Source organism: Mytilus galloprovincialis, chromosome 2 (assembly GCF_965363235.1).
Source record: "Mytilus galloprovincialis chromosome 2, xbMytGall1.hap1.1, whole genome shotgun sequence".
In the NCBI taxonomy this organism is placed as follows: domain Eukaryota; kingdom Metazoa; phylum Mollusca; class Bivalvia; order Mytilida; family Mytilidae; genus Mytilus; species Mytilus galloprovincialis.
Genome location: NC_134839.1, coordinates 93493709 through 93519688, shown reverse-complemented (window position 1 = coordinate 93519688; position 25980 = coordinate 93493709). Strand labels below are relative to the sequence as shown.

The 25980-nt window shown below is 31.3% G+C and overlaps 1 protein-coding gene across 6 annotated transcripts in view; it reads right to left on the bottom strand.

Annotated features, from left to right (window-relative positions):
* The window catches only part of LOC143064911 (uncharacterized), an 89215-nt gene that overhangs the window by 27205 nt on the left and 36030 nt on the right, over nucleotides 1–25980 (bottom strand). For 4 of the 6 annotated variants that reach the window (XM_076238121.1, XM_076238118.1, XM_076238123.1 and 1 more), the window contains exon 2: nucleotides 1175–1312. The gene's annotated coding sequence lies outside the window, so the exon portion shown is untranslated. Of the gene's footprint in view, nucleotides 1–1174; nucleotides 1313–6994; nucleotides 7065–9255; nucleotides 9276–25980 lie in introns of those variants that run through there. The other 2 variants (XM_076238120.1, XM_076238119.1) reach the window with 2 other exon arrangements.

The following is a 25980-nucleotide window of genomic DNA, read 5'->3' as shown; positions in this document are numbered from 1 at the left end:
TTTGTTATAAACTATATCCAAAAGAGATAATAAGCTTTTATAGTTGAATTAAAATCCTTTTTTATATAGTTTGTTACAAAAAGTTCACGAACCAAATATACTTATACAATGTCGTATAACTAAACAACTTTTTATCTAATGATTTATTCAACATTTTAACTCCATATCTTTTTTTATATTCGAGCGTCACTGTTGAGATTTTTGTAGACTGTCGTACAATATCTTGGTATATATGACGAGTTACTAGTATTTCTCTTGTTTATCTTTACTGTATTTTTTTAGCGATAAGAATATATAACTTACTTGCTATTTTATTTGTTTTCATCACTTCGATCACGGATGTGCTATATATACCAATATAGTACTTACATTCTTGGAGCAACACGCCTTCAATCAGTTTATTTCACGAGATCGCCGCGACATAGGGTTATTTGGCGAAGGCAAAAGAAATCAAATACCAATCAGTCAATGTTCATGAGAAAAGTCTTATTATATCTCAGGTAGGAATATTCGGGAACACTCGCATCCTATCTTTGATTAAATCCAATTTAAGTTTATCATTTTTTATTTCCTCCCAAAAAATACTCTTTCAGTCAGTTTAATTGAAGTCTGGAGCTGGCATGTCAGTTAACTGCTAGTAGTCTGTTGTTATTTATGTATTATTGTCATTTTGTTTATTTTCTTTGGTTACATCTTCTGACATCAGACTCGGACTTCTCTTGAACTGAATTGTAATGTGCATATTGTTATGCGTTTACTTTTCTACATTGGCTAGAGGTATAGGGGGAGGGTTGAGATCTCACAAACATGTTTAACGCCGCCGCATTTTTGCGCCCGTCCCAAGTCAGGAGCCTCTGGCCTTTGTTAGTCTCGTATTATTTAATTTTAGTTTCTTGTGTACAATTTGGAAATTAGTATGGCGTTCATTATCACTGAACTAGTATATATTTGTTTAGGGGCCAGTTGAAGGACGCCTCCGGGTGCGGGAATTTCTCGCTACATTGAAGACCTGTTGGTGACCTTCTGCTGTTGTTTTTTTCTATGGTCGGGTTGTTGTCTCTTTGGCACATTCCCCATTTCCATTCTCAATTTTATCTGTTAAGTTTTGATTCATACACAATGCGATTGTCTCGTGTAATCGTTTTCTATAAATAAATTACGTATTTGTACCTACATGTGCATGTTCTAATGGCTGTTGCCGGCCGTAATCGTAATAAGGTTGTAATTCCAGTTTTCAGATTTTACAAAAAACTGATTTTAGTTCCCTCTTTTAGCTGATAGTGGACGTACTTTCTTTTCTCGTTAAATGTACCTTTAAATAAAAAAAAAATACATATATAAATAGTCGGTTTTTTTCATTAGGTACAACAAATTTTCCTAAGGGTTCTCAAGTAAATGACTTACATCAACAAGGTACATTAAATATATTTCACTGCTCTTTAAGGATCTGCAGTCTGTTCTACTTTCTATTTCGAATTCATTACCTCAAACGATGAAATGTCTGCTTTTACATTTTAAAGTAACTGTATATGAATAATGTATTATGAGAAAAGCTACAGTTACCAATAACTGAAAAAGTTTTAAAAAAGGAAGTAAAATTGAGCGCCGTCAGAGTTTTGTAAGTCAACCGTAAATACAGGAATCACATTTTCGATGATATTGCAGACAAAAAAAGTCATACTTTCCTTTTTAAATTTAACATAAGACATATTGAAAAAATAGTAAAGATGTAAAATCACAAAAATACTGAACTCCGAGGAAAATTCAAACGAAAAGTCCCTAATCAAATGGCTGAAACACATCAAACGAATGGATAACAACATGGTTTACCTTACCTGATATAGCACAATAAAGAGGAATATAAGACTCTGACGAGGGTATGAAAACTGAAGTATTTCTTAGCATTTTAAAATTTTAGGAACAATAAATTAAGAGTATATGCGAAAGAGTAGCTATAAAATAGAAGTTGTGATGTGATTGCTAATGAGACAACTCTTCATCAAATGAGACCAAATGACAAAAATTACCAACTATAAATCACAGAACAGTCTTCAATAATTAGGGAAGCCCATACCGCATAGTCAGCTTTAAAAGGCCCCAAAATGGAAATGTACATGACAATTCTGGCAAACGAGAAATCTAATGGCATAATCTATGTACAAAAAAATTATAGAAAAACAAATATTTAACACAGCAACAAACGACAACCACTGAATTACAGGCTCCTTACTTGAAAAAGGCAGATACATACAGAATGTGGTGGTGTTAAACATGTTAGCGAGATCCCAACCCTCCCCTAACCTAGGACAGTGGTGTAACTGTTCAACGAACTATTAAAATTAATTGAAAAAGGCTTTAAGTTAGCTCATGTACTTTTATAATTAAAACACAGAGTGGACGTAGCCCTTTTTTGTGTGCACAAATAAGTGGCGTTCAATTCAATATTGATGTTAAAGAACGATGAAACCAAAATATTTTCAAAATGCATCAACGATGGCATCTTTTATTGTCAACTTGGTCTCGGGAACTTGTACGAACCAATATACAATAAATTTAGACTTCACTTCAAACTTTGCTTTAATCGTTCAGTTTCAGACTTTCACATCCCTACATATCTTAGAATACTTGCATTTACTGACAGCTATTTCAAAGGCACTTACAAAAAGAAATAAAAGATTTGAACATGGTAGATAACACAATAACCGGTCGTTTTAATATAAGCTGGTGTTTCATAACTCAGGAAATCATGTATGCATTTGTCCCCGCACTCTCAGTTTATAAGATACACACAAACCAGAGCTTCTTTATATTAAAGATATTCTTACGGATTTAAACTGAATTAAATACGTAGAAACTGCTCTAGCAATGTAACAGGGATAAACAACTGTTGGTGGAACTGCTAAAATGAATATATCTATCTGATCAACTGATTCACATAAAAGCAGTGGGCTGGGTAGATAACGATTAGCTTAAAATTGAAAAACTGATATTATCGCGTTTATCATATCTCCTTTTTCATTGACTATCGCCATTCATTTCAAGAAAATATTGAAACAAGAAACAAATCTTTTTGTCACTTAATTCTAAATTTCCAATTCAGATTTTGAGATTCTTAATCACATTTTTTTTTTTAAAGACGATGTTTCAATATATCTAAAAATGGGGACGGATTGTCTATTATGAAGGGCACAGTAGTGCGAATGGACATCATGCTAAACTCCAGTACATATAAATATACTAAAATTAAAAAAACATACAAGACTAACAAAATGCAGAGGCTCTAGGGCCATGCGCAAAAATGCGGCTGGGTCAAATATGTTTTGTGAGATCTCAAAACCTCCCCTATACCTCTAATCAATATAAAACAACGAAACACACAACAATACGCACAGTTGAACTCGGTTTTAATGATTTAAAAAAAGACCGAGTCCGATGTCAGAATAGGTGATAACAGAAACTAAGCAAAACTACAATGGTAAATACATTAACAAAGGACTACTAGGAGCTACTGACATTCCAACCCAGACCTCATTGAACTAATTGAAAGATTTTGTCTTCATCATATAAATGTCAAAAACCATCCCTCCTGTTGGGGGTTTAGTATCACACCATAATAAAATATATAAGAACATAACCCGTATCATGCCAACAACTGGTTTTAGAATAAATGTGTTTATTTCGAATGCAAAGACCCAATGACCACAAAGCTAGCATACATTTCAATTTCCTAGTAAGAACAAAGAAAGCAGGCCGTGAAATCCATACGTTTTTAGAACAAGAAACAGCGCTAGCACAAACGTCGACAAACTATAATTTGCAATATGATGCTTATAATACATTTTTAAAATAAATAAAATATTTGATTAAAATCTTTCACTTAGTTTGTCGTAAACAGCTCTATATACCATTCAATATATAATATAAGAAGACGTGGTATGAGTGTCAATGAAACAACTTTCAATCTAGTCTTAATTTGTAAACTATTACAGGTACGGCCTTCAACATGGGGCCTAGGCTGACACCAAACAGCAAGCTATAAAGGGTCCCAAAATTACTAGTGTAAAACATTCAAACAGGAAAAGGCTAAATTTGTAAGATTTGAAATTTTTCAAGGTCTGTTTGTGCCTTTTTCAAGAATACATTCCAACGTTACTTTTAAAGCGTTCTATTTGACTTGAACGCATGATGGATTTGATCGATATTGGAATAAGATAAGGCCTTTATCGTTCTAACCCTCAATGCCATACATGCTGAATAAACATATTATTTTTGGGGAGAGCGTTTGTATGTTGACATGTAGACGCCTTTCTGTGTTATTGTCGTAGTGTTTGTATACGTATTTATGATCTTAAGTTCCTCTGTTATACATGCATTTCCAAATACAGCATTATCATATGTATATCTATTTTGTTGCTCTTTTTCTTATATAGCATGTTCAGCGTAGATAGTCAATTAATCTCAAAAGCGTCAATTCCATGTATACTTGACGTTTTTTTCTGACTCTGTTCGTTGGTTTCGTTTATCATATTAATTCATTTTTGTCATAATATGTTCTTAGATTTATTGAGTAAAAATTCCTTTATCTAGCTAGACTTTCGTGATAGAAGCTAAAATTTATTGTTATGACATAATATGTCTATTGTAGAAGACAATTCACTTGTAAGAGGCATGCGCTGTTTGAAATTTAGAAGTAAGGCGTTTTATATGTTGGTCAAAGCGTTGCCTGTCATTATAGTTTATGTATAGCTCACATCGCCATTAAATAATGTTTAGAAACTAAAATATATATTAACATGCACAAATAATTGATTTCATAATCTTAGCTGCTTTTTTCCCTTAAAATAATCCCCTTGACTATTGTTCTTTACATTCTGCTATCGTGCAACAGTGAGAATTGGTATGCATGGTCTACCTTAGCGCAACTGTACAACTGAGGAAAATCAGCATGTGCGATGTGTCCCTCGGTTTTCATAACCGTGTCAACCTAAATAATTCTTTTAAACATTCAAAACAACAAGTAAAGCGACTGACAACGTGATTACCTGTGCCTTTTTATACATAACACAATTACTGAGTTTCGGTTATTTATAGAATAATGTCCTTGTGTACCGATATGCATAATTGATCACGATGCAATTTTAAAAACTTAAAGAGTGAAGGACATGTAATAGTTTTCAAATTGCTCAAAAACAATCAAACGAACTCATCATAGATACCAGGATTAAATTTTATATTTACGCCAGACGTGCATTTCGTCTACAAAAGACTCATCAGTGACGCTCGAATAAAAAAAAGTTAAAAAGGCCAAATAAAGTACGAAGTTGAAGAGCACTGAGGACCAAATTCCGAAATGTTTTGCCAAATACAGCTAAGGTAATCTATTCCTGAGGTGAAAAAGCCTTAGTTTTTCAAAAAATCAAAAGTTTCACAGACTCGTACTAAAATTAGACCGTTAGTTTTCTTGTTTGATTTGTTTTACATTGTCATTTCGGGGCCTTTTGAAGTTGACTATGCGGTATGGGCTTTGTTCATTGTTGAAGGTCGTACGATAACCTATAGTCGTTAAATTCGGTGTCTCTTGTGGATAGTTGTCTCATTGGCAATCATGCCATATCTTATTTTTATATATAATAAGGAGTCAGTAATATCTTCCAATCAGGTAATTTGGTAGTTTGGTCTATTACGATCAAATATAAGGATTGATTTAAAAGGTAAAAAAAGGTAGAAGTTTAAGTTTGGACTCAATTCAGATAATCACCTTTCTAAAGTTTCTATAACTTTTCAAATCAATTTGGATTTTCATAAAACTTTACAAAAATCTCAACTATATATTGATCTTACAAAATACCAGGTTGTTAGGTAGTTTATTTTATTTCTGTCAGATTATATGATTTGATAATTAGAAAGTAAATAGAAAGTCACAATTCTTAGTTTTGACTCACCATAGTCAAAAATATGTTTGATTTTGCTTTAAAAAAAAACAGAATGTCTTTCTTGAAAGCTAGAATAGATAAAAAGTCAGATCACAAAAATACTGAACTCCGAGGAAAATTTATAAAGGAAAGTCCCTAATCGAATGGCAAAATCAAAAGCTCAAACACATCGAACGAATGGATAACAACTATCATATTTCTGACTTTGGTACAGGCATTTTCAAATGTAGAAAATGGTGGATTAAACCTCGTTTTAGGTCTAGCTAAATCTTTCACTGGTATGACAGTTGGATCAAATTCCATTATATTGATAAATTAACTTTGTATATTTGAAATATCAACATTCTCTATTATTAAGAAAATAACTCAATTCAGCATATGCTGATATGCTTACTAGTCTAAGAGTTGTTGTACCTCAAATGTTGCCTTAATTCTAAATTGATAGGGTATTTTGAAAATTCTGTACATATACATGTATAATAAAGGTAGATGACCAATGTAAATTACAAATACACTGTTAAGATAAGATCCTTACAAATTTTGCAATCATACAAACTATCAAGGAAATCAGACAACAGGGGTAAAAGAGTTATAAATATTGCCCATGAGTTATCAAAATCTATAAAGGTACTAAAATTATCATGCAATTTAAAAAAAAAAGAGTTCAAAATCTCTTTGAAAATAAAACCATATTAATAGAAACCAGGATTAAATTTTGTATTTACGCCAGACACGCGTATCGTTTACAAACGACTTATCAGTGACGCTTGAATCCAAAAAAGTTAAAAATGCCAAATTAAGTATGAAGTTGAAGAGCATTGAGGACCAAAACTCCTAAAAGTTTTGCCAAATACAGCTAAGTAATCTATTCCTGAGGTAGAAAAGCCTTAGTATTTCAAAAATTCAAAAGTTTTGTTAACAATTGATTTATAAATATGACCATATCAATGATAATTCGTGTCAGCATAGAAGTGCTGACTACTGGGCTGGTAATACCCTCGGGGAATTAAATCTGTCGGTCATACTTAAACATTTATAGAATTTGTCAATCAAACAATTACTTATAGTAAATATCATTCAAGGTGGCTTGTATTTGTTGTTGCAGATAACAATTGGTCTAGATCTGTTCACCTGAAAAAAAATTAAGAATGGCCGAAACTACATACAATTCATATGTACTTTTAATTTAAAAATGTTGCAAACTTAACTGTATTTTGCTGTACGTTTTTTCTTCTCGTTTTTTATAAGATGACAAATACACTAAGTTAGGAAAGATGTTTGAACATTTTCCTCGTGTAAAAAATGTAGTGAACTATATTGATTGACATGGACAATCAAATGTAAGAAAATATTTGATGGGACAAAGCACTTATAATATATAACACATTGCCATATCCAAGTGTAGAACATACGTAGCCTGACAAATCATCAACGAAGTCTTAGATCCAACATTGAAAATTTACACATGATGTCCTTTAACCATAATTCTGTTTTATTTTTTATTGGATACAGACATTTTTCAACCCCCATACGAACTATTTTTGGGACATTTTTGAATAAAATGAATTATCTGGAGAGAAAAATTCTGCCTAAAAAAATAAATGTAGTTTGTGTGTTCATTACAGTGCAATTCGAAATTTTCAATTCCATTCCATTGATTTCACATAAAGTTGGTTTATTTTGAGATTATAATTTTTAGGTTACTTCAGATAATCAAAACCGATGTAGGGATAAGCACATATATTTTGGGTCCTTTTTTATTTGATCCTCTCTTCAACATTTGTATTACATTTTGAAAATTGTATGTTAGACTTAGTTTATTATAATACATGCATAAGTTCAGTAATTTCCTTAACGTTATTTTTGCAAGAAATTATTAAATAATCAGTCAAGTAGTCGTGTTTGCAAATACATAGTAGATAATGATTAATAGTACAAATTGTCAAACTAACCGTGAATAAACTCACCATAGATACCAGAATTGAAATCTTCTATTTGCGCCAGAAGCGCGTTTCGTCTACAAAAGACTCTTAAGTAGCGCTCGAATAGAAAAAATAATTAAAAAAAGGCCAATTAAAGTACGTTTTGGAAGAACATTGAAGACCACATATTCCTAAAATTTTGCCAAACACAGCTAAGCTAATCTATACCTGCGGTAGAAAAGCCTTAGTATTTAAAAAATTAACAGTTGATTTATAATCATGACCATATTAAGTACATTATTCTTTTAGGAAAACATAAATTAAAGACATAGTGTTTGGATAACAGATTAGAGATTGTCCTTACTTTGATAAGGTTCTCAATCTGCAAACAGTTTAATATGAGAACAAAGATCAAAACCAGAAAAAAACATTTATGTAATAGTTGCATAAACTAATTAAAATAACACTTTGAAGTAAACAGACACGTGAAAAAAATTAAAAGTTAACTGATTCGTAAACGCCAAAAGTTTGTGTACACTTCAACGAAAAAACGCTTAATCTATTTTGGGGATATCAAAGAAATAAAAAAACTTGTAGTTGTTTTACACAGCGTACACATACGATACAGTTTCGATCCCATGATGATTGTTAACGAAAATTTGTATACAAGCTATCTTCAACCGAAGCAATTCACAATTGTTATAACAAATATACATGCATGTGTTACTTTAAGAGAAAAAAGCGATCAAAATTTAAGACATTTACTCAAAATTCCGCTTTTTTGGGACATTTCTATCTTTTAGATAGACTAACTGATTTTTTTTTTTATTTCAAAAGATAAACGACAGTGGATTTTTGTAGAAACATTATGAAAATCTTCTTTCCATAAATATGATTTTAAAATGTGCTTCAGTTCTCTAAAAATAATTAATTTTTGACAAAATATCTGGATTTTAGGGGAAAAACCTTAATTTCTGAGATGTATTTATCAAATAAAAAAAAATTCAATGTTGACTGTTTCATTAAAATTATTACAAATAATCGTCATACGTTATTTATCAAACCTAATGCCATTTTTAAAAAGAGGGATCTACAATCTGTATAGATTCAGATTCAGATTCAGATTCAATATTTTATTAAAGTCTCACTACTTGCAATACATAAATATACAGTACATACAGAGTATATACACACTATAAAACAGACAATACACAACTATGTATATGTATATGATAATTGTTGTAACTCTTAAATGGGACACAACGCATATCGTCACTCCTTTTGTAAACGGATAGTTTAACTACGAATATTTTACAATGATATCATAACAAAATACTTGAAACACATGATGATAGAAAATGAAATTAAACTTTCAATTAAAAATATCACATTTACTTTACCTCAAGTTTTTTATTCGAACCAAACATCGATAAGGTCATCCTATACAATTTATTATTCAATCGGAAATGCCAGTTAACGGGTATTTAATTACAGTAGTTGTCAAAATAAATAAATAAGTAATAAGTCGAGACGCAACCAAAAGTTTATATTTAATAAATATAACGAATTGCACTGTATAGATATGTATTACACTTTGTGACTTACTATGACCGTCTTCTCATTGAGCTTGGCTTGGTGTTGTGTAAGTGACCTGAACATTTATATGTACTAGATTTTGTGAAGTAGAGAAAATTGACATTTAATCGATCGTATTGACTTTTGATGTCCAAGAAGTAGGCATATCGGACATAGTAGGACTTTATTTACTGACTACATAAGTTAAGAATTAATTGTGATTAACATATTCCAATGAAACTGAAAAATGCATTTTCTTTTGTTATGATAAATAATAATTTTACCTGGCGTAGCCGTGCGTAAAATGTATTTCGGCATTTCTCTTCGAAAAATTACTTGTTTAATTGAATAAAACGTCTTATAAGTAAACTTTCTTTTTCCCCCGCATATCTACAGTGTGTTCGGAAAATTTTGAAAAGGCAATTCTCACCTTTGATACCTTTACTTTCATTGATAAAACATAACATTGACTCGTCCAGTGTCCAGTTTGAAGGTAATTTTAGTTACCGTACACATTCATGAACGTTCTGATTAATCAATAGTCATGTATTAAAAGCATAAACAGTTTGAAGTAAACTAATAACAACTTAATCCAATTAAATTGCCTAAGATTCAATGACAACTAGAACACACCCGCGAAATCGCGGGGAAATAGAGCGTATGTAAACTGTAAAAAAAAAATATACTGACTGGAGAATTTCAGGAGAGATATCAACATTCAAAGGTACTTAGGGACCTGGCACATTTTTTTTTGCCCTCCTCCTATTTTCCAAATACCGATTTTTATACCTTCTGTTTTTCTGCACTCTATGAACATGCATATATACTTTAATTACTCAATACAGAGAATTTCAGGAGAGGTATCAAAAGTCAAAGGTACTTATATATATATATATATATATATACATCAGTGAACGCCATGAATAGTAAAGGGTCCCCCCCCCCAAGATAACCATTGGAATTTATAGTAAATTATAACAAATACAGTAATTCATAGTAAATGTCTGTAAGTATATAGAAATATATCCGCAGTGACCTCCGTTAATAGTAAACCATAGGCGGATCCCGAGGGGGGGGGGGGGGGGTCTGCCCCCATTTCGTTGAAAAAAAATTGTTGATTATATGGGGAAGCATGAGAGTAACGCCCCCCTCCCTTACGAAAAGTTCTGGATCCGCCACTGTAAACTAATTGATAGTAAATAGCAAATATTATTCATTTTCGTTTTCCTCCCAAAATAACCCAAACTGAAACATGTTAAGCAAGGATGATACATGCTAGAACTCAAAATGATAGCATAAAGCAAATTCATAGTCTTTGTATGTTCGAAGTACAGAAAAACACAAACCGGAAGTCTAATCTGACTTAAAGTTTTGTCCAATGACGGGAAAATATCCGGACGCATTCTTTTTCGTTTTTATCCCAAAATAACCCAAACTTAATGATCATAAGAATGGATGACAAATGCGACTATACATGTTACCTATAGGACACAGAGGCAAGATGATTAATTTATTGTGAAAGGAGGAGAAGCGACACCAAAAATGAGGTCTTCTCGTTTAATAGTATAGATGACGAGTCCACATCATATAAAGTAATAGGGGAAAACTGGGAAGGGAGAAAATGTCAGATATTTTGAGTTCGTTATTTTGCAATAATGAATAAAAAATTGTCAATCAAAAGATTTGCTTTAATTTCATAAGTATGTAGTTTTGTATTGGTATAGATTTTGTATCTTTCTTTTGCGTATTAAGGCTTTAGAAAGATTGGGCTTCAAAAGTGTGCATAATAATGGACTTCACACCGAAAGTTCGCCTTTTTAAAACATTGAATAGTTCACAAATAATACGCGACTACAAAGTAAAATCATTTCTTAAAACACTGCCAAAAATTTCATTCTGATTGATAAAGTAGTATTGTCATAAATTCCGTTGGAATGAACAGTGGTATAGCAAACATCGAATTTCCTCACAAAATGTTACCACACACTATACCTTTCCATCAATAAATCAATATTGCATTTAGTTTAAAACACGTTCAGTCAATATACAATGTAGGTCTTGTACGCGGGTTATCTCATTAAACGGGATCTTGAGTTTCAGATAATGGAAAATATTTATAAAATTTGGCCATAACTATACACTATAAATTAGTACAGAAAAATCAACGCATTAGAAAAAATAATCAAACATTGCTGAACTACATAATTTTTATATGTATTTTGAATTTCAAAATAATACAAACTGAAATTTGCTGTACTCTAATTTTTGTGCTATTTTCAAATTTCCTGACCGGTGTGAGAAAAATATTTCTACTCACTAGCAGTGAAAAATCTTTTCTCGGTAAATGATTGGTTGAAATTTCTTATTGTGACGTCATGAAAAAGGCGACCATGCCTAATGACGTCATGTCAAAGTACACAACTTTCCTCAATTCTTTGAAAAGGAAGGATAAAAATCATAAGAGAAACAGATTCCACCACTGTAACTCGTGTATTACGATATTTCTCCACTCTCAACTGTTGAATTTTAATTATTTAAAAAGCTCGCCAAGCTCGCGCTTTAAATATTAAAATTTAACTGTCTCGAAATACCGTTATACATTTGTTGCAGTTGTGCAGTCTAAATGTTTTATCGTTCTTGGATAAGATGCCAAAATAAACTTAAGTTGGGAAAGATGTTGGAGACTTTCTCTTAAACGATAAATAAAGTGAACTGTCATGGAAAATTAAATCAATAAAATTGTTTCCGTGTATCGGGTATAACTACATCTGCTGGAGGAGTTTTAGTCCCGATGGTATATTCTGCTCTGTAGCCAGTTTTTCGGCACGGATATGATTATACTCGAAATACGCATACGGACATTAAATTGAAACCACTCGTAAACGGCGTAATAGTATTTTACGTTTGGTGTGAACACAGACTACAATCATAAACAGAATCTTCATGAAACCCTGTTCTTAAACAAAATATTTATATATCATATTTCTTTTTTCGTGAAAGCAGTAGCACATTATATCAAACAAAAATGAATGAAATAGATTTACGGACATATGTCACCTTATGGAATGTAATGGACGTACAGACATATGTCATCTTAGGTATTCAAATAAACATTCGGAAGTATTGGCAAATAGTATAAACAGTTATAAAACAAAACGAAATTTTAGGACATAAAGAAAATTAAAATATAATATTACGACACCAATTTCACAGATACTTTTGTTAACTAAAAGTGATGTACAGAAATTCGATTTTTTTTTTATAAACACACGAAGATTATGACACCATTTAACTTAAAAAGAGATTAAACAACAAGAAAACTTTATGAATGATTCCTACGAACGAAAAAGCAGAGGTTGTTTGTACTATTTCCAAATAATTCCGAAATTCAAGGTTAATGAAAGGGATAACACATCACTGGAAAAAAGATGACAGTTTTGCAGTATCATATCAAAATAAAAATGTGTATTAAAGCAAATATCATGGTTATTGTATAGTGGTTACGCAGACACGACATCTGAACAAAAATGATACAGAAAACCGTCTCAAATATCTGGTTAAATGAAAATGTTTTCTAATATCCTTGCTAAATGTTCAATAATTCCTTTTTTTTTAATATGTCACAAAAACAGATTTGTAATACATATAATGTCACAAAATATTTATATAAGCTAGTGATATTTCACTTTAACAGCCAAATAGAATAAGGATTTAGTTCTCAACGAAACCTACAAAGGAAAATGTCAATGACAAGTGACTAACATGTATGAAGTTAATGTGATATTCTTTATATTTTATCTATTTAAATGATTTGATCGGGTACCCATGGGTGAAGGACAATTTTAAACACAAATCTTTTTTTGGCAACTGTCCTTGATCGACGTGTATATTGTTATTAAGTACACTTCTTTGATGATTAAAAACCTTAGCCTCAATCAAATTATCTGGTCATGTAGTAGACTGTCGTGAAATGATTTAGGTCAAAACTGTAAATACTTTAATTGTCAAATTTAGTCAAAATTTATCCAAAGGTCTTTGAGTCAGCTTTTAGCGAATTGAGAACTGATAATTCTCTTGTTTAAAAAACAATAAAAAAAAAACATTGGAATTTAATGTTTACATAAGATATTGTCAAAAGTAAAATTACAAAAATACTGAACTCCGAGGAAAATTCAATCGTAAAGTCCCTAATCAAATGGCAAAATCAAATGACAAAACGCATTAAACAAATGGACAACAACTGTCATATTCTTGACTTGGTACATGCATTTTCAAATATAGAAAATGGTGGATTGAACCTCGTTTTATAGCGCTAAACCTCTTCTTTATATGACAGTCGCATCAAATTCAAACAATTATTCATCAATGTGTCAAGATAGCTCCTGAATAGGAAATTATAGGTTTATTTCCAAAAGTTCGTCATTTGTTCTAACCAAGTATTTTTTCCCTTAAACAAGACAAAAATGTTTTATAAGTGTGTTAAATTGCTATGCAAAGTTCTTATGTTGCTACTTTCTCTAATATTCCAGACGTTCACAGAAATGTATATGACGACATGGTAAGAGTTGCTATTATTAAGGATGTTTGCTTGTCATGTTTTGGATTTTTTGTCAGATTTTCGAAATCCTCTGGTTTTATCCATTTGAATGTCTTAAAATTTTTTGCCCATGAACCCCCATTTTTCTCTTTTAAAATCTTTTACATGTTCAATTATAAGCCATTTGTAAAAGTTTTATCAAATTTTATTTATTTTTAAGTAGTTTTTTAGAACTCTAAGCGGTCAATGATAAAGCTATGAAAATTCAAGACTTAGAGAAAACATTTTCCCGCCAAAATTCCAATGGCTAATATCTCGAAAACAAGCACATTGACCCCTATATTTTTTTTTATTTTTTTAATCCTCAATTTAAAAAAAATACTAGTTTTATGGAAAGTTATTTATTTTCAAACTGAGCAGCAAACATCCTTAATGTACCTTTTTGGACTAATAAGCTATGGTTACTCAATCACCTTGTATTTCTTGATATAATAATTAGTGGTAGGATATATACCTTTAGTTCACAATGGTGGAAAAAAAAGCAAAATGGACAAGGGAAAATATATGCATTACTTGGATGATATCAGGGAAAACAGACATGACAAATGATTAGCATGTCGTATGTTCATAAACGTGTTGTATTTCGTGAAAAAGTTTAAAACAAAGTAAACAGACATTATATAATATCTTCTTATCTGATTAACAATTTTGACATTTAATAAAATCTTTTACTGATGAGGGGGGGGGGGGGGGCAAGGGGGGTCCCAATAACAGAAAAACAGAAAATTGATTTGGCTTATAACAGATAACAAGGAATTGAAATGGACAAAAACAGATAACAGTAAATGAAATACTAAAATAATTCGGTCTTTGACAAATCAGTATTTCTTATTACGGATATAATCCTTTGTAATGCATTCCATTTTCTATGACTATGTTTTTAGTATTAATTTGTGTATCTAGCATGTGTTTAAATTACTACTCAATATATTATAATAGTTTTTATACGATCGTTTACGGAACGTATTATCATGATTATGTTGTCAACATGTCGGACATTAACTCAAAAACTCTTTAACCAATTTGCATTAAACTTTGGGAAATTGTTTATATCTATTGACGTGAGCTCACTTTTTTTTTTTTTTTTTTTTATAAATTTTAGAATTTAAGTTTCTGGGTAATGGGGTTTTATTCAATAAAATTGGTTTTTTTTCAGTTTTCTGATAATATCTCAAAAACGCTTTCACAAAGCAAGGAATTTTGGTGAATTGTGTATATCTATTAACATGAGGTCACTTTCAATTTTTATAAATTTTAGATTTTACGTTTCCGAGTTACAGGGTTTTATTAATTAAAAAGGGGGGATTTTTCAGTTTTCAGACATTAACACAAAAATGTTTTCAGCAGTTCTCGTGAAACTTTGCTGAAATGTTTATATCTATTGTTGTAAGCTCCCTTTCGATTTTTATTAATTTTAGATTTTATGTTATTGAGTTAAGGGATTTTATTCATTAGAAAAAGGTGGTATTTTCTAGTTTTCAAAAATAACTCAAAAATGCTTTCAGCAGTTCTCATGAAACGTTGGTGTATTGTTTATATATTGACTGAAGCTCCATTTGTTGCTAATAAAAAAAATGACCAAAAAGAGTTTGAATATTCTGACTTTTTTTAAATGACCATTTAATGAGGTGTGTGAATTTTTCTTAATAAGACTATGAGGCAAAGTGGTATATAGGGTAGCAAAATCAAAAGCACCAATTATAAGCATGCAATTTATCAAATACTTCGAACGAATTTTGACACTCCAAAAGCAATTTATTTCACTTTTTTCAAAGGCCTTTTTTGAACAATTTTTTTATCAGCTGAGGTTTTTGATTGTACCAAGTGTACTAGTAAGTAGAATACATAGTTTAGTAGGGAAACAATGGCTTGAAACGAAAGAAATCTTTGTTTGTAATGAGTTATGTACATGTGCAGCTTCGGACCCAAGTACATGGTTGGAACTTTCATTGTACAATGCATTTGGTTCTGCTTTGAAAAGAATCACAGAACTGAGTCTATGTACCATATTATATAAAAGGTTAATTTGTTGTTAGGACCTAGTCCTTATTTGAGATCCTTGTCAGATATTCCTGGCCATAAGTTTTCCTTTTTGTCATATTAAGAATTGTTTTAATTTAATATGTTCGTACGGGAAACAAGGAACATTATTTTCATACAAAAAATTAAGATAATTCTAAATACACATTCATAAAAAATGGAATTTATTACAAAGGATAATCATAAGATATGCTTGAATTGTCCTGGACCTCACTTCTGTGATGGGTAAATGTTAATGGAATCCTTCTCTGAATACGGGACAAACATATTAGTAGTAGTAGACCCCAATGTCCAATGATCTTGAATTTATACCGAATATTGACTGTCAAAAAAAAAATGCTAACATTCCAATTTTCAATAACAGTTAACAGCAAATTCATTATCACAATAACAGATAACAAAAAAACTAATAGCCCAATAACAGCTTACAAGTATTTATTAAATAATACCGCTAATGTTTAGTGTTTGGATCAGGTTAGCACTCAGTGTAATTGGTTTTGCAACAGTTTAATATATATAGAACCCCATGTTAGCAAACAAGGTCAAACATCCAAACATACTATCCACACTGATCTGTGTCCACACTTGTATTTGTATGAATATATATACGAAAAAGCATAACATTTAGGCATTTAGCATAAAAGTTGACAACGTGTAATTCTATTTTCTCAACATTCTGTGTCAATTATTGATTTCTTCACGATATGTACGATTGTTCAGCAATGTTGTCGATAAGAATCACGATGTGTTTGTTTTGCAGGTAACTATCTATGAAGTCTTAGAAATGCTGTGGGATTTCATCCCTACGCCAAAGATATTATGATAATACTATACATAAATGCAGATTTAACAAACACTTAGATCTCTTTTTCATCTAATTTAAAAGTTCTTAGATAAAGCTTTTTCTCTAGTATGAATATATATACATAATAATCAGCTACTCGAATTTTGCATCATAAGGCATAACTATTAGTTTCAGATAGACAAAGCGGAGATGATGATAATTTCTAAATATTTTGTAAAGAAGTGAACACCATAACATTTATAAACGGCCGTATCAAAAGATTTATAACACAAACAAGAAAATGGAAGATTGAAGATTAAGAATGTCCTTAAAACATCTACATTGGATAAGGCTTAGGCGGAACCACCAACCATAACTTTCTAGGTCTACATTACATTGATTGATTACTTGTATAATTTTTTTTTTTAAATAGGAAAACAGTAGTTAAAGTTGTGTGATGATTTTAACCACTTTATAAAGACAAATAATCATGTCAACAACAAAAACAAAAAAAACAAAATGGCATATAGACAAAGTAAATACATAAAAGTGATAGGCAAGAAATGCAAAAATTTAACATGACACACTTAAACACTTGTTGTCTGTTTTATGGTCGGGTTATTGTCGCTTTGACACATTCCCGATTTCCTTTCTCAATTTTATGAGTGATATATAAGTATCGAGTCACGCCAAAAGGATATAACAAAAATATCTTAACTGTGAAGGTTGATAATTTACAAAGACAAAGACAAAGAAATGGACGCTATAAAACGTATTTAGATTGACAAACAAAGTCAGTACATAGAATTTATACTCCTAGACCATAATATATTGTTTATGAAGTTGATACGGAATATGAATCAACAAGGTCTGATATCGTCCGATGAACATTTTTTCCGAAAAAGGACGAGACACTATTTGCCAGAGCCTCAATTCATCTACATTCGATTCAAACACTCCTGACGTTTTATGAAGTCTGAGTTGCAGAAACAAGATCTTGAATACCGAAAGAGTTGTGAAATGTATGTCCCATATGCAGATGAATTTGGTACTTTGCTACTTAGGTGGAGGAAATGGGTTATTTCAAATTAAAATTCTCCCATTTTTCATAGATTCTGGTAATGAGATGACCTCTCATGTCAAATAAGAGGTATAAGTCTAAAAAATGAGGCGGAGGAAGCAACGTCTGTTATTTCTTTAATTTCTAGATTGGGGGGAAATATTAGTGGAACCCAATCTGAAAAGTTTGGATTGTTATAGAAAGAACAACATTAATATATCTGAATGCAAAATTAAATGTTATGGCTTCTTTGGTCTTGTTGCATTTGACAAGTGTCCGACGGAACTTCGTCTCGTACGAAATTAAGAAAAGTTAAGCAAGGAGAGGTACCGAGTTCGTTGCCTAGGAGCGCCGACTATTGTTGAAAAAGTCTTCCTTGCAATTCCACAAATATGTTGTCATTAAAAAACGCCAGAATACTGATCACCAGGTGTTCTGTGTTTCACGTTTTACCGTTTTGTTAAGTATTGATAAAATATATCGTATGGTAACCAAAAGTAATAAATGTACTATGCGAGTAATTAGGTTCACATTATTTCTACACTATATCTCATAGGTGATATTATGGTACGATGTTTATTTGTATTTTGGATATGGTAGTGTTTTATATCTTAAATAAAAGCAATGCATAGAAAATAGTGTAGTAGATGAATACTAATATTTAATTAAACTTTCGGAATTTGGGGATTGTTATGGTGGCGCAACTTTGAGCACCTTTTTCAATATCAAGCCTGTTTTGGGAAAATATAGAACTTACAGAAAAGTGATGATGTTTCAATTTTGTAAAACTGTAATCACCTCCGCCTCTCAATCTTCGGCCAGACAATTGGTAGATTTATTTACTATTGCGGTTTAGATATTTCAAATGTTTATTTTTACAAACATCGCATTAGTAGTACCTGCTCCTAAAGTTGAATGTCACACTTTTATTAGCAATGCATAAATAAGGGGAGATAAATCTAGTTATTTGACTTTTCAAATTTTAAACTTAAAAAATTGAAGATATTCTTTGTCACTTATTACATAATATACTTTTATGGGTTGAGATTGTACTAAAAGATTTGTATATTAAATTTACAGTTGGTAGTTATAATTGTGTGGAAGGGTGAAATTTAAATGGTTTGTATGTATATAGTTTTAACTTTCAGAATTGTACTTTGATCTATATGATGTTATGTTTTTCTGTATAATAAAATATCCATTGGAACGTATTTATTGGATTTGTTTACTTATTTACAGAATAGAATCTTATGTCAATAATAAAAGAATAAAGCATGCTGTTTTGTTTATCTTTATATGCTAATTAAGGTGATGACCTGAGTTCTGGTATGTGAACCCTTTAAATGCCTATTCATAGTACTGATGGTCAGTATTGGTCACTTTGTCTATTCTCATTGGTCAGTTATGTCACATGTATACTTTTTGTGCGTTTATTGATTTTAAAAAGGCATATGATACCATCAATAGAAATATACTATGGTCCAAGTTAAATGTAATGGGGGTGGCTGAAAATTTTTGTGCTGCTATACAGTCTATTTATTCAAATATATTATGTTCAGTACGATTAAACGGCCATTTATCAGAATGGTTTAATGTTAACAGTGGTCTTAAACAAGGATGCCCATTATCTCCCTTGAAGTTATTTAATTTATATATTAATGACCTAGTTTCATTCTTGAAATCATATGAGTGTGGTATTGATATTGATGATGAAAAAGTTTGTATTTTGCTTTATGCTGATGATGTGGTTTTACTTGCAAACGATGAAAAAGAATTACAAATTCTGTTAAATGCATTAGATATATGGTGTGGAGATAATTGTATGACCATTAATTCCAAAAAGTGTAATATTGTGCATTTTAGAACACCTTCTGTTGATAAGTCACATGTTGAATTTAAATGTGGGAATGATATCATTGAATATTCTACTACTTATACATATTTAGGTTTAGTTTTAAATGAATTTTTAGATTATAATGTAACTGCTAAAGCTGTTGCAGCTTCTGCAAATAGAGCACTTGGCCTTGTTATAGCCAAGCGCAAAATCTTAGGTGGTGTTACTCATAATGTCTTTTCAAAATTATATGAGAGTTTGGTGCTTCCAATTGTTGAATATGGTGCTGGTATTTGGGGTTGTAAAAATATTTTCTTTTATAAATGCCATCCATAATAGAGCTTGCAGATTTTTTCTTGGAGTGGGTAAATATACTCCAAATGCTGCAGTTGCAGGGGATATGGGGTGGATACCTATCTTTCAAAAACAATGGCAATGCTTAATTCGACTATGGTGCCGTTTGAACAATATGAGTTCTGATCGTTTAAACAGAAAAATTTTCATATGGGCAGACATTATGAGTAAAAAAGCATAAGTGTATAAAAAATTGGAATTTTTATGTAAGGAAAACGTTTTCTGAGTATAATGCAGAACATTTGTGTATCATTACAGATTATGTTGATAGTACCTCAGTTGTCAATACTGTTATGTCTAAAATGTTTAGTAAATATGTCGAACAGTGGCAAGGCAATTTACAATCAGAGAAAGCTTTATCTGGTAAAGGTGGTAACAAACTTCGTACATATAATCTATTTAAGAACAGTTTTGAAACGGAAATTTATTGTAAAATTCCAATGCCATTTTCGCAAAGGAGTTCTTTTGCCAAATTTCGATGTGGTGTAGCACCACTAAGAATAGAAACGGGGAGATTTGAAAAATTAATTTTAAAAGATCGAGTCTGTGATAATTGTATGAATATTTTTAGAAGATGAAGCCCATGTTATTTTATCGTGTCCTTTGTATGATGATTTTAGAAAAAAAAAATTTTGATGAAGCAACACATTTTAATAATGATTTTATGTTTTATGATGATAAACAGAAATTAGTGTTTTTATTTACAGATAATAATATGATTCGTAGCTGTGCCAAAGCCTTAATCTTATTTTAAATAGACGTAGAAATGTTTTATACTGTAAATAATGTTAAAGTCAATATGTTTTATAATAGATGCATTCTTTATATAATTTTAATGTTATAGTCTCTTGTAATTCTGTACAGAATGGCTCTCTTTTTATATTTATATATTTTTACATTTAATGTAATGTTGTATTATATATTATTGAGAGATGAGACTTAAATAAAATATTGAATTGAATTGTATATGTGTGGAGGGAAATCTCTTTGTTCTTTGAAATTCTTCTTTTGGATTTACTCAGCATGAAGGCAGACATTTTGAACTATTCATATAAATTCTTATTCTGATGTCCTTTTGAGTCTTTATACTCAGCCACTGTGTTAATTTGTCACCATATTATTCATTTAGGTATTTATGATTACTCACATATATTTAATTGTCATTTAATTAATAATTCTAGTGTATTTGAAATGAGTGATTGATTGACTGACGGCTAATACAGCTAAATTGATTAAATGGTTAAAAACAATAAAAAGTATTAAAAACGTTTATGAGTTAATATTTAAAACCATAATATATTAATATAAACTATCTGAGTAGTATTTTTCATTAGATTAGTAAATATAAATTAAAAGTAAAGTTTCATGTACAAAATGTGTATTAGTGTAATTGTGCATTTTTGTGGCACAATAGTTATATTCCTTATTTTATATTCAGGAGTTACTATCATGATGATGTATTGTTGATTCCATCCCATGAGGGGATATTGTGTTTGACCTTCGCATCTAAGTGTGAGGTAAGCATTGAGTTGGGTTTTATATGTTTTGCTATCAATGCTTATTATTTTGTTTGCTTATGCTTATTTTTAATTGCTTTGCTTTTGCTTAACATTAGCTATTTAGTTTGTTTCGTGTAGAATCTAGTTTTGCATGTAATTATATTTTTAAGACATTATATTAATTGAATAGTTTGTTATATTAATAAGCAACTTAATTCAATTAGAGTACATTGATATTTTGTTAGAATAACAAAATAAGAGAAAGATTAAGAAATTGTATTATTTATTTTAATTGGAAATTCATTGAGTTCATATTGTACTCATGTTATCATTTTTGAACCATTGGTTATAATTTTATATTTAATTACAGGGTCTTTTGTTTACAACCTTTTCGTTAACATAATAAAGAATCCAAAACCTGAGGAGTGTTTTATTTGTGTTTAAAGCCAAGAAAACCACTCGACAACAATTGTTGTCTGCTAAATTGTATGTTTTATTGTAAACATGTATCACTTAAAAAAAGAAGGGGTTTGTAACTGCTATGTAAAAAGTAAAATCACAAAAATACTGAAATCCGAGGAAAATTCAAAACGGAAAGTCCCCAATCAATCATTGGGACACATATAAGCAAAATTTAGAAATTTAGATAATAACTGTAAAATATGTTGCCTGTATCAACTAAAATTATATTAGATGTTATTTGCCTCATGCTGACCATAAACCGTAAATAGACAATAACTGTTTAGTGTCTATAAATATCAGCTGAGCTGTATTTTTACGAGGCTGAGCAACAGGCGTAACGCGACCTTCAGCGAGCTATTACTCCTGTTTCGATCCGAGTACAAATACAACTGATATTTAAAGTCACTTAACAGTTATTGTCTTTATCCTGCAAATAATTTTGTACATTGCTTTTGCTTTCAAAGACAGAAAAACTCACATGCAGTGGCGTAGCTAGACAAATGTTGAAGGTGAAGCCCAAATCGGCAGGGGGTCTGGGGGCCGCTTAAGGCACCCAGTGGGTCCAGGGCAAAGCCCTGGTACTCCTGGATTTTAGGGTTTTAGACCCACAAATATTAACTGAAAATATTGAATGTTAAGGTGTAGTCAAAAGCATTTTTGTTTGATACAAGTCAGATAATTTTGTGAAAAAATATATATTGTTCCTCAAAGAAACTGTAAAAACCAGGAGATTCCAGTGGGATAAAAAGGTTATATTTGCTAAGACCAGTGTCTCGCCTGCTTTAAGAATCTAATAAATGTTTTAAGAACTTTAACTGCAGACTGTATGTAACTGGATGAAAAACTAAGTCCATATATAAGTAATATACGGAAAAACAGGAAATATATTTTTTTTTAATTTCCTTCTAGATACTAGCTTTTGATCATATTCAAGCTTCTGTCCAAGTTTGGTATAAATCCAGGGTTGTTTAAGAAAGTTATTAAAATTTCAAAAACTTTTAACCACACAGTGAATATTTCTGGACGCTGCCGCCGCCGACGACGACGGAATGTAAAGATCGCGTTTGTGACAAAAGTCGCAGGCTCGACAAAAACCACACCATTAAAAATTGTTTGGTGATGAGATGTAAACAATATATTCAGGTTAATATAATGGGTACCCAGGTTAGGGCAGGATGGTGCCTTCAAATTAGTTTAGCCCCGCCACATTCGGTATGTGCCTGTCCCAAGTCAGGAGCATGTAATTCAGTGTAATGGTTGTCGTTTGTTGCTGTATCATATTTGTTTTTCTTTCATTATTTTGTACATGAATCAGGCCGTTAGTTTTCTCGTTTGAATTGTTTGTGTGGATATGAATTATTAAAAGAGTCAAAGCAGGGACTTTCTATACTAACTAGTATAGACTGTCCCTGGTCAGAGTCAATCTCTCTCACCAACAAAAAAGCAAGCCTAATGTCAATTACTTTATCAATGGACGTCTCCTTGTACGCGTGAAGGATACATCTATAGCCCCGAAAGTCGTTCGGTTGTCATCGTATAACGCAGATATGTTTTAACCCGGCACATGACACTGAAACTGCGTTGATTCAGCGGTGAAATTGGTCACAGGCATTGTCAATTCTGCGTTGCATTGTAAATTGCAGACACAATATTCGTCTGCTATAAAAAGAGGGAAAATAAAGCGCTGGTGATGGGAACGAACGCCGAGAGTCTGAGAAGTGATATCGACTCGTTGACTTCTACAACTTTTTGTTTATTTAACCGCACAGTCCCCATTTATTTTCCCCTTCACTTTCTTTCACTCGGAGTCTCCTCCCTCTCTCTCATACCTCTAGCTCGTTTTTATTATGATTTTTTGTTTTTGACAAAACGATGTTGAAGCCTTGGCTTCCGAGCTTCCGCCTAGCTACGCCACTGACATGAACAGTGAACAACAGCAATACATCGCCAACAGTTATTAATTATTTATTGTAACATAACTTTCAATAATTTCAGACACTCAATTGTCCGATTTAAGGCATAAGTGTTTGCTTTTTCCTACGCGTCTGAACTTCGATATGTCAGAGCATTCCACGATAATTGACAGTGTTGCATGGTTGATTTTGTGATTATCACATTAAAGTTTTGAACTTGAAGATTTAAACGAACGAAAATAAAGTTAATCCTGCTGTATTTGTTTGTCTATGAGCAAAATGGATGGCAAATCGGAGATTGAAATACTCACAGACGGAGAAATACGTCACTGGAATTCGACTGCGATACACACAAATAGTTCGGCAATTGAGGGAGTTTTACAGCGATATCTGTATAGTATTAGCAGAGTAGTACTATGCGGACAGAGTCTGTTTTCAGCCTCCTACAACAAACATTGTTTACACTGCACGAAAATCATGAGAATTAGAGAGAAATCATCGTACTACAAATACAATTTTATAAGATAGTCTTTTTTTACAAAAATAAAACGTCACAGGGCTCTCCATATGCTCTGATTTATAAAACGCATTTTACATATGCAAACGTTCATATATATACACTTCAATATAACTAGAACACACCTGCAAAATCGCGGGTACTTACAGCGTGGTTGAAAGTGTGTAAAGGATGAGTTTTTGTAAAAGATTTTATGACTGGATAATTAGAGGAATGGTATCAAAAGACATAGGTACTTAGGCACTGGATAATTCTTTTATACCCCCCGCCCCTTTTGCCCTTTTTTTTTTGTTTTCTTTGATTTTCAATCATTTTCGCGATTTTCTGTATACTATGAACATACATAATACTTTATAACTGCATAATACACTAAAGTGAATTTGCTATTTACTATTAATTCCAAGTTTACTATATCAACGGCGGCATTATAACACTTTATTTATAGTATACTTATGTTCATAGTATACAGAAAAACGCGAAAATTATTGAACTGCTGTATTGTCCCAAAGTTCCTATAAAGATTAAGTGTAATTTTAAACAGTCCTAAACAGTCATAAACAGAAGTCTTGTTTATAACTTTAAAGTTCGTCCAATGAATCAATATTCGGACGCCTTTATTTCTGTTTTTCTTTCAAAATAACACAAACTGAATATGAATAAGTGAGGATGACAACTGCGAATTGGCATGGAACCTAGGACATAGAGGCTTGATGATAAATTTATTGTGGAAAAAAATAGAAGCGACACAAAAATGAGGTCTTCTTATTTAATAGTATAGATTGCATGGTTAATCAGATACTTGTCCATTCGCTTTAACCAACATGTCAATATTCACAAAGTTTATATTCATTGCACGAAGGTCTCCCACATTTTATCACATTTATCAAACTATCATTTACATCTAGACCACACAACTATTGGGACACATATAAGCAACTAGTCATACAAATATAAGATTGAAATTATTTACATAGAAGTAATAAATGAATGTTTTATCTTTACTCTTGTTCTAAAAACTATCATTTAATTTTGATAAAACAGGATAAGTGCCATTATGTCATTTTTTTTGCAAATACAGTAAAACCTTCAGAAATTTTGTAGTTATTGATTTGGAATGAAATTAAAAAAAAAGTCTATTTTTCTATCATTACCAATTGATACCTAATCATTGATTTTGTCTGACATTATGAATGTCTTTAATAATTTGTATTTATCTTGTTCACAATTGCCAAAGTTTGAACTTTTTTGTAGATAACGACAGCACTTTAGTCTTTAAGACTTTAAGTTACAGCTCATAAAACAATTAAGATACAATAACTATAACAACGACGACATCAATAATTTAGTATCGTCAATAAAAAATAATTACAGATATTTAAAGGAAGAAAACATACGAAATCAAGGTCCCACGATACAATGATTTGCGAGTTCAGACGACCCCTAGCATCGATCTTAATGAAATATAATAGAGGTTATGAACGATACACATT